Raw genomic sequence first — 11,346 nt, 5'->3', positions numbered from 1 at the left:
GAGTAGGCCTCGGTGACCTAAGTTAACTCCCTTTAGCTTTGGATAGCTTGAATATGGAAGTGGTGTATAGTTAGACTCAAGCTCTCGCAGTGATGTCTCTCGGTAAATAATAAGTTGAATTGGACTTGCTCTCAAGCATGATTTCATTCATTCGGTAATCTATATGTCATATGGAGGTAAGGTGTGGATGGTCCTTAGTTGGTTGGTTCCTTTGGGTTGTATTGGATTCTTGGTTTCCTATTCTTGAAGGAGGTCTTGATGAGGATTCTTGGACTGGAAAGTTTTCCAGTTGCGAACAAGAGGTGTGGCTTCCGTAAAGGTTCTATAGTGAAACCAGAGAAAGCCATTTGGGATGTGGAGGGGGATTTGGAGTCCTACTATCTACATTGGTTCTTATTTTGGAAATTTATGCATAAGGTATGTTTTCTTCAACTCATCTTTTTTTTCTAATTTGGTAAATATGAGGAATGGTTCCTCTTGCATCTTTATTTTCTAACATAGTTTGTGGTCGGAATGGAGGCGTTGGGGTGTAAATTATGTTTGGGTTATGCGATGATCTTCTCATCTTAAGCTGTGTCCTTGTCATCTATTTTTGTTAGGGGAATTTGATATGTCTTAATGTATTATCTTATGCTTCTTCTTACCCTTACTCATCATTTGAGGAAGAATTATCCTAGTGGGGGAGACTGAAATACCCTACGTTTTGGACCTTTGCAAAAGTTCCTTGGTTTTTGACTTTTTGACTTGGTATGAATCAGGGGTACCATTTGTACCCTTGTATATAATTTGTGGGGTGGCTTGAGGGTTTAATTGTATACTAGACAGTGTTCTTGGCTTGGTTATTGTCCAAGGTATGACTCATCAAGGTACTAGTCATATAGAAGGATACGTGCTATGCAATGTCAAGTCCTATGTTGCTTGTTGGTTGGTCTTGTGGAATTTTTCTAAGGTACAAGATATGGGTACATTTTGGTGCACCAATCATACTTAAGGTACGAGTTAGGATGATGGATTCGTCTAGGAACCAGTGTGTAGGGTCGTGGCAAAGTCTTGGGTACGAGTTGGGTACCACTCGTACCCAAGGGTACGAATTCCATGGATGAGTCATACCCTACATCGTGGCTTGTTCTAAGTTTAAGTCAAGGGTAGTACAGAAATTTCCTACTTTAAATCCATTATATCATAACATTATATAACCATTGGTGGCCTTTCATAACACTTATTAAATGATACAAATACTTCAAACACTCTCTCAAACTCACTCTTGAAGATTGGAGGCTAGGCTTTCTTTAAGTGTTCTTCAAAAGGCTCAAGAGTCATATTTCTCTTTGGAATCTTCTTTTACCAGGCATGTACTTTATCCCTCATAGTTAGTTCAATCTAAAGGCATGCTTTATTGTGTTTTAAACATAGATTATGAATCATAGGTGATGGATTTCTAAATCAATGTTGTGGGTCTTTATGCATATTGTTGGGTTTTGGTTTAAACAATGTTTTTACATATTTTTGATAATGGTTTGCACTTGTTGGTGTTTGTTGGTTATGGTTTAACAAATTGGTCTTGAATAACCCTAATTGTGATGGTTTATACTTTGGTTTTGTTTTTGGTAAAGGTATGCCCTCAGTATCTCGATAAAATGCCTAAAAGATTGTTTTCACTTTATTGTTGAACTTCCATTGGAATTCTTACATGGTTAGGTTTGGTAATGGAACCCTAAATGGATTTGGATGGTTTTGCATTGTTTAAATTGTTTGAATACTTTAAATGTTTGGAATGGTCTAAAATGGATTGGAATGGCCAAATAGTAAGGTCTTGGTGGTTATGGTTGGTCAAATTGAAAATCTTATGGGGTACGTAGGAATTCCCCAAGTGAATGCATTAATGAAACTACTTTGAATACCATTGGCTTTATAAACATACTTTTGGGGTACAAGGGAATCCCCCAAGATAATATAGTAATGAATACTTGTGTGGTACATGGGAATTCAAGTTAATTAGATAATTTCATCTATGGGTACATAGGACTCCTTTAATCTCTAAAAGGTTTGACCATAGACAATACTTTCAAGCTATAGTTTGTATGACGATACCACTACTAATAGCCTTTGTTAATAATAAGGATATAATGGATTGGTTGGAAATGGTTTTTATTGGGCAATAATGGCGGGTTGTGAAAGCTAACTGTGAAGGTGGTAGTCCAATGGACGAACACTGGAAACTCATGTTTGCCGACATGAGGGGTAGGTCATGGTGACCTTATATGATACTCATGAGGTACACCAGAAACCACTAAGTACACTGTACATATGTATCATGGAGAGTGAAGGATACATGGGCATCTCTGACTCTTATGGAATCTCGGGTTTGAACGGCTATGCATCAGGGCCCATTCAAAGGGTTACATTGGATGCAAAAGCCCGTGGGTTGTTTTAGGATGGTTAAGCTTCACATACGAAGGTTAAAGGTTTTATTGCATGATAAACCCAGTTCCCTCTCTTTCATGGTTATTATATATTTATATATGTTTGGTTTGTGTGTATATGAAGAATCCAAAGTTTTGGACCCTTGGAAATTTCCAAAGTTTAGTGCCTTTTTAGCTTAATACGACACGAGAGAGTTACTCGTACCCTTGGTTATGAGTTTTCGGGTGCCTAGGTGGTCTTATAATACCCTAGGCATTAAGGATGGCTTAGCTACTGCCCAAGATATGACTCCTTAGGATACAGATCGTATGGATGGATACGAGTAGTGTATAGCCTAGTCATATGTTGCCTAAGGTCTTAGTCTCATGGAGTCTACCCTACATACGATTGGAGGATACGAATGAGGTTACGTATAGTACCCTTAAGTATGAGTTAGGGAGGGTAAATCATACAGAAACTAGTAGGTAAGGTCATGGGAAGGTTGGATACGAGTTGGGGTTTCACTCGTACCCTTGGTTACAGATGGTAAGGTGAATCGTATCCCTGGACGTGAATTGTTTTAATATTTAAATCAAAGGTAGTTTGGATATTTCCTACTCCTAAACCCTTATGTCTTCAAGTTATAAAACCTTATATGGACTTCCATAATACGTGATAAAGGATTAAAACGCATCAAATACTCTCTCAAACACTCTTTTGGAAGATTGGAGGCTAGGGTTTCACAAATGCTCTTCAAAAGGCTCACATGTTAAGATTTATTCCACGAATCATCTTGTATAAAGAATTTACAGCTTCCCTCATTGCTAACTCTACATAAAGGCGTGTTCTATTGTATTTTATCTTTGGTTTATGAATCATGAATTATGGAATTCAAAATATAGTCGACGTTCTTGATGCATAAGGTTTGTTATTTTTCTTCACTATGTTTTTACATGTTTTTGGTAATGGCTTTCACATATGATTGTTTGTTGGTTATTGTACAACTAATGGGTCTTGATTATCCCTAATTATGGAGATATACACGTTGGTTTTGGCCATAGTAAAGGTATGTCCTCAACATGTCTGATAAAATGCCTCAAAGAATGCTTTTACTCTATTGTTGAACTTGCATTGGAACTCTTGCATGGTTTGGTTTGGTAATGGAGTTCTAACTATTTTTTGATGCTTTTTCATGTTTTAAATGGTTTAAATGATATAAATGCTTTAAATGTTTGGCATCGTCTTAAATAGTTTGTAATGGTTTCAAGGCTAAGGTTTTGGTGGATATGGTTGGTCTATTTTGAAAACCTTGCGGGATACATGGAAATCCCCCAAGTGAATGCATTATTGGAATTGGTTTAAATAGTTTCAAAAGGCTTAAGGCAAATTTTTTTATTCTTGTGGAGAACATGGAAGAATCCCAAGAGGTTTAACATGGGAATAGAAGGGCACTTGAATGTCCCCATAATCTAAATGGTTAGGCTATGGAAAATGCTTGCAAGTATGGTGATATGACAATACTGCTGGTTTTTTAAATAGCCTTGGTTATTAAATGGATAATTAGATTGTTTGGTAATGATTTTAATTAGGCATTAATGGTGGGAAGTGTAAGCTAAGCCGTAAAGGTAGCAGTATTGGGTGGACCAGGACCCAAAACATATCTTTGTCGATATGGGGGGTCTTTGATGGCCACGTGTGAGTGTAACATTTATAATATAGGGATGTACTAGTCATCCCAGGGATATTTCCTGGTCGTGCGGCTATGCGCACTGGGACCCTTTCAGCAGGGGAAGTTGAACCCATATGATGCATGCGTGGTAGGGTGACTAAGCTACACGATCAAAGTTATGGTTTTAAAATGGCATGCTAAACCCGATTACCTTTCCCGAAACTTATATATATGTATGATTGTATGCATATGGATGGTTTTACTGGTTTTTTTAAATGGCATTATTTTATCCATATCCTAAGTGCATGCTATTGTTAACCTACTAACCCACTACTAGCAGCTATATACCCATGCTATGCAGGAACTAGCCATTCCATTCCTCTTGCTTAGCGATTGAATTTGGGGACAGTCGATATTTTATTAAAGTGATCTTCCATTGTTCGAAAGGCATCTATTTCATGTCATGGTTTACTTTCTTAATCTTGTCTTTCATAAACTTTAGTTTATGGCTATGCTCGGGGGCATGTCTTGACTGAATACTCTTTGGTTGGTCTAGAGGCTTTGTATGGAGAACTGTGCACTTGGGTGTGGTATAAACTATTTTCATTGTTGTAAGAACCCATAAAGTTCTTAGCTTAAATCAGTCCTTTAGGTTTGTCAAGGCATCCTAGATTTAGAATATTCTAGCTACTTATTTAGACTGAGAGTCATTTTAGCCTTTCAAAGTTGACAATCTTATTTTCATCGCCTTTACACCCATTAAATATGGATATTTATGTTGATTCATGATCAGGAATTTCCGTAGGTGTTTCCGAACAAGTTTTGGATTTTTTGGACTTCGTTTGAAGCTCCTTTGGAATCCCAAAATAGTGGATCAACACAATGTTGGCGCGCCGCATAGACTATCGCATTGATGAACGTATTCTCCAACTGCCAGCATTAATTTCCAGTGAGTTGACATGGACTCAACATGATGCATTGGCTATCGCGTTGATGCAAACAATGTGGTGCATCGGTCTGTGCATCGATGGTATAGTTTTTTAGTCATTAAAAGACCATATCCTTGGGGGTATTTAGGTCTCTTTCCCTTAGCCTTCAGCCCTCAAAACATAAAATTAATCACTTTAGGGAGCAAATAAACTCATTTTTCTCAAATTTGCTCAAGAACAAAAACCTAGATTCTTCAATTTCAAATCAAGAACTCAAGATTCCACCATCAACTTTAAGAAATTCCTTAACTAAGGTATGTGATGTGTTCATTCGAGGGTTCCTTCCATCCTTGGAGTCCAAGAAACTCTTTTAAAGTTCATGTAGAGAGTGATTTCATGATTTCCATGAGTTGATAAAGTGTATCATGATTTATTGCAAGATTCATGTAGAGTTAATTGATATGTTTGCTTTATCATGTGAATTCATGTTGAATCTCTTGGAATTATGTAATTGGAATCGAATCACGTTGCCTACATGTTGTTTTAGTAGTATGTGCATATATTATGCCCCACAAATGTTTGATGAATTGTCCATGTGAGTTAAATAGTTAAATTACACCATGTTTAGCATGTATGCAAGTGTTTGCTTGAATGCCCAAATGAATGAATGATGACTAAGTAGTTAGTTACCATGTCACAATAATTATGCCATGTTTTTAAATTTGTGCTATCAAGTCCTGGGGGTATTTAATACCTAACAATTTAATTGCTTGTATAGAGCCATGGTTAGTCAAAAAGTAGAATCAGTTATGTCTCGATAAGTAGAGTTTAGTTAGTTAACAGAATTCAGTAGTATTTAATCAATCCACGGAACTTAGTGAACTCAGTTCAGTTCAGGTATATAGTACGATCAGTAACAGTTTAGTCTAGCCTAGTATAGTTTAGAATTAAGTCAAGTATCTATTTAGTTGGGAATAGAATTCAGCACCGAGTGAACCCAAGTATGGGGACTCATATGGCAGTAGAGGGTGAAATACTTAGAAGCAGTCCTTGTATTCCAGAACACGTGGCCAGCATAGGTTGAGACATCAACCTGCCTGTTTAGGTTTGATGAGTTGATAAACCTACCAATTGAGGGTACCACTGTTCTCATTCAGAGTACCTGCCATATGAGGTTACTCAGCACTTGTCCTTACACATGGCATGGTATTGACACCCTTCCAGTTGAGGTTATAGGTTGAATCGCATATCAGTTAGAGAAGGGGATGTCGGTTAGATGATTACTTCCCACGGTGTTAGTTTCAGATTCAGTCCTAGTATGGAACTCAGTTCAGTTCCATATATTCAGGACTGTCACTGAGCTTAGTACGATACTCAGTATAGTTCCACAGAACCATGAATGTCAGATACAGTCGTTTAGTTACTAGTAATCCAGTATTCAGTATTATGATGATCTTAGTACAGTTTACATATTCATGCATGTACTCTCATTCAGTAATACTCATGTTATTTAATTATTATTATTTATGCATGTGAACCCATGCATTTCAGCCTACCTCACTAAGTATACCAGTACATTTAAAGTACTGACGTATGTTTTTCTTTTGGGCTATGATATCTTATATCATAGGTTTAGATACACAGGCTCTCGAGCACCCTTAGCAGTTTACATTTTTAGCAGTCAGCATACTGGTGAGTCCTCATAGTTCGAGGACACGGTTATTTTTAGTATGTCAATATTATTTTCAGTATTCAGAGTTAGTTAGGGCCTTGTCCCATCAACTCCACAGTTCAGAGAGTTAGAGGCTTTTCAGACTAGAGTATTTTCAGACAGTTGTTCATTTTTTCAGTACTTATATTGAGTTTTTGTATTTTGATACCACAATTAAATTTATTTTCAGATTTGAAGCTTATGCCATTGTTTCACCTATTTTTTGTAAATCCTTACAGTATTTATCACACAGTTATTGCATCAAGTACCAATCATGTGTTAGCTTGTGGTCCTTCGGGATTATGAGCACCATGTAGCATACAAAGTACAGAATTGGGGCATTACAATTATATATACATTGTCTTATTATCATAGTATTGGTTTATGGCTTCTGTATTGGTTTGCTTTGCTATTCGGTGGTTGACTAGATCAGGTTAGTCTCAGTTATTGACTTATCCCACAGTCTCTACATGGTTTTACACACTCTCTTATTATATTTTCGGACTTTAGCTGGCTCAATATATGCTAATGTTAGTTGGGATGGGTAATGGGGGTGGTTCTTGGCCTTGATTGTGCTTGTTATTTCCTATTATGATATGGCCCTAGTTTGGACATCAAGTTGATATCAGATCTTTAGATTCCAGTGTCATGGGGTGTCCACAAAGCTGTGTTGAATGGATTCTTGCTTATAGGTGTGTCATGCACTACACTTCTAATCAAGAGGCTATGAGGCATTTAGGAATATTTCACTTTCTTGGTTATTCTATTTTCAGGCTATGGAGCCTATGGTCTTGTACTCTACTTTGAATCATTCTTGATTCCTTCTTCATATCATATTCCCTCAACAATCTAAAGTCTGTGGAAACTTACCTATCCCACTTGAGAACAACATGGATGGATCTAGTCCAACTTATGGGGCCTAAATTTTTTAAATAATGGAGAGGCCAATGATATAGTGGTAAATGGTCCAAGAAAAAGTATTGGTTGATTCATAACTACTATTCTATGGTTGGTTTATCCTATCTAAATCCATTCGAAGGCTGGCGTTCTTCGATTTGGGAATTCTACTCGAACATAAGGTATTTAATCTAGGACTAATGAGGCCTAATATACATTATCCTAATCTTTTTGTAGAGTCTTTAGCTCGTCCCACAATGGTTATTACGAGGAAAGAAGGAATTGGTGTGTTGGTTGTAGACGATTGGGTCACATGCAATGGGAGTCTCCCATAAGGGTTTCCTCTTGGTCAATATAATATTGGTTGCTACTTCACTAGATCTTACATCGAGGAGTGCTACTTCTGGCTCTGATATGGGTTGGGATTATCTCAATAACTTCACTATTTTTTGGGAGTCTGAGGCATCTTCTGGTGTAAGCATTGGTATTTTAGGAACTCCTTCCTTTGTGGTGTGTATGGTTTACTTGGTTCGGGGACTTATCTTCTTTGTGACCCCATTCGTAGTTATTTATTCCAGTCTAAGGTTGTTTAAAAATCTTTAATTCTCTATTTCTACCTCGATGGGTGACTTTGTGATTGCCAAAAGAGTCTATGGAGAGTGTGGTATCTGCTGGTAATAAAGGGGTCCTAGTTGATTTAGTTGACTCGAACCTAGTGGATTTTGTTGTTATTTGGGGGAATGGATTGGTTGCAGTCGTGCTAATCATCCTCAGGTTGTCGGATCCATAAAGGTAGTCTTTAGATTCCTAGGTGAGTCAGATATAGAATGAGAGGATGGTTTTGTTCCCTAGTTATTAAGGGAAAGGTTATATCATGTATTAGAACTCAGAGAGCAATCTCCAAGTGGTGTCTTTGTTGTTTGGTTTGAGTTAAGGATTCTAAATCGGAAAGTCTTTACATGCATTCAGTTTTAGTGGTGCATGAATCTCTTAAGTTCTTTTGGAAGACCCTTGTGCTATTTTTCTAATAGGGAAGTTGGTTCGAGATTGGTCTTGTTTTGGGCACTTGTCTAAATTCTATACCTTGTTTATAGAATGGTTGATGGGGTTAAAGGATCTTAAGAATAAATTAAGGGTTCCCTTAGATTAAGGTTCCATCTTTCTTAATATTTCTCTGTGGAGTATTTTTTTCTTACATGCAGATGGAGAATGGGCTCCCCGAGAATGAATAGGTTGTCAGTGGGTAATTAAGGAAATTGGGAGTGTCCTCCTTGTGAGGTGGACCATATATTTATATCCTATTTTATATGGAATGTATTGATTGTATTGCATGGTGGTTGGTAGATCCTAGTCTTGAATCTTAGATGCTTTATTTTGGATAAAGGAAATATGTTAACTTGGGATAGCAATGCAAAAATATGGAAATGAAATGGTAGGTTAGATGAGGAGATGACTTGAGGAATATAATAGAGGTAAAGTTGTGACTCTGGCCGGGAATTTAGATTGAATGTATTGATATGGATTGGGGATCTAGTCATTTGATAGGTTAGATCATGGATCTTGCATGTATCTTCGTCCATATACTTGTACTTTATTATTGGCATGGAAATTGATTATTAAATTCTTGATTTTGAAATGGGATTTGGCACAATTGAGGATATTGACATGATTACTCATTCAATTAATTTTCCATGGATTATGATGCATTATTCACATCTTATTAATGCTGATGAATATTTTGGGATGCATAGGGATGGTAAATGAATTTTGGGGTAGTATGGATTCTCCGATTCTTGGTACTTGCCTTGAAAAATTTATGTCCTCAAATTGTTTGTGAAATTTCCAATAGGTATGATTTTGTCATATGGTTTGACTACTCTTAAATATTTGCATTGCACGAAGTGTTAAAGGAGCAAAAATTATTTTGATTGGATTCAAATGATCTTGGAAATGCCTTGGTTACCATGTTTTGATTTTCTTAAATAGTTTTGGATTTGATAGGAAACCTTGAAGTCAGTTGGTCTAATGGTCTTTGCATGTAACTGCTAGTTTCTAGGTTGCCTTTGGTGGATGAGATTTTTGTATAGGAAAACCAAGTGTCACCAGTGTACATCCGGGGTGATACACATTAGGGTAGAGTATTGTACTTGTAGGTGTAATGGGATGAAGGTTAGTGGTTAGTCTTGAATTTTATTATAGTGGTAGACTCCAAGGGAAGTCCGGGTTGCATATTTAAGTGATTCTCTTCTATCTCAGTAAGAGAGTACTATACTATTGTTGCATGCATTCATTTAGCGCTTATGCCTACAGTTCATATTTTGTATTCTTCTTGTTCCCTAAATATGAGTTTTGATTTTAAATTACATTACTCATGGTATGTGTGGTTGTGTTTCTTTAGTGTCCAATCTAAGGACTCCTTTCATAGTGTGGTTATGTCGAGATGATTCTTCATTATAGTCTAGGTGGTTGTTATGAAATACTTTGTGTCTATGGTTTCGTTTCTTGTTTCAGGAAGTCTTTATCTCTCCTTAGGTGGCATGGATAATTCTTGTACTTTGGTTCTTTAGTAATTTTTCTTGTTCTAGGATAGTAGTGCCTTTGGAAGTATGGTGATGTTTGAAATGGGGAATGTGCAGGTCCCTAAGTGGGGGAAAGTCAAGGATAACGACTAGGATTAAGGTTTCGGAAGGTGAGGCAAGGTTGTTGTCATGAGAAATGGTTAGGAAAGGAGTAGATGGTGAAAATCCTTGTGGAAGTGATAGAAAGTGCTAGGTCTTTTGATGGATAGATCATACCGTTGGTATAGGAGTGGTAGGCTTGAATATTGTGATTGATAGATATACCATAGTTGTGTTGGGTACTTAAGAGGTTTTGTGAGGCATGGTTTTATAAATTTTTTACATGGCTTGGTACTTGTAATGATTTGGTTTTCAATTATACCTTGGGGGCTTTGGTTATAATGGTTAGATATAGTTTTTCCATGTCATTTACTCATGGTTTCCATAGTATAAAGGTGATGGAAGAGGAATAATGTTTCGGGATAGATGTTAGGAGTAGAGCCAGATGGCTTAAGTTAACTCCTCTTTTCTTTGAGTAGGCTTGAATATGGAACTGGTGGTGTGTAGTTAGAGTTAATCTTTCTTAGTGAAGTGTCTCGGTAAATTCTAAGATGGATTGGATTTTAACTTTAGCATAAATTCCATTCATTCGGTATCCTGTATATTTTGTGTTGGAATAAGGTGTAGTTGGTTCCTTAGGGAGGTACATATAAAATTCCTTGTTCTTTAAGGGGGGGATCTTGGAAGGGTAAGTACACCCGTTGCGAACAAAATGTATGGCTTTGGTAAAGGTTCCCCAGTGAAAGCAAAAGTATAAGGAAGCCATTTGGGGTGCAGAGGTGGAAATAGAGTCCAAGGATCCACGTTGGTTGTTCGTTCCAGAAATTCATGCATAAGGTTTGTGTTCTTCAAACAAATCTTTGTTTTCTAACTTGGTTAAAGGTGAGGACTGGTTCCTCTTACATCTTTGTTTTCTTACGTAGTTAGATGTTGGAATGAAGGTGTTGGGGTGTAAATCGTGCTTTGGGTATGTGGTAATCTTCTCATCTTGGTTTGTATTCTTTTCCTCTATTTTGGCTGGAGGAAAGTTTGATGTGTATTAAGGTGTTTTACTCGTTGTTTTTCCTACTGTTACCCGTCTTTCGAAGATGAATGATCCTAGTGGAGGAGACTGAATAA

The sequence above is a fragment of the Capsicum annuum genome, chromosome 12 (genome assembly GCF_002878395.1).
Source record: "Capsicum annuum cultivar UCD-10X-F1 chromosome 12, UCD10Xv1.1, whole genome shotgun sequence".
NCBI lineage: Eukaryota > Viridiplantae > Streptophyta > Magnoliopsida > Solanales > Solanaceae > Capsicum > Capsicum annuum.
The sequence above is the reverse complement of the archived record's forward strand: the minus strand, read 5'-3'. Positions refer to the sequence as shown.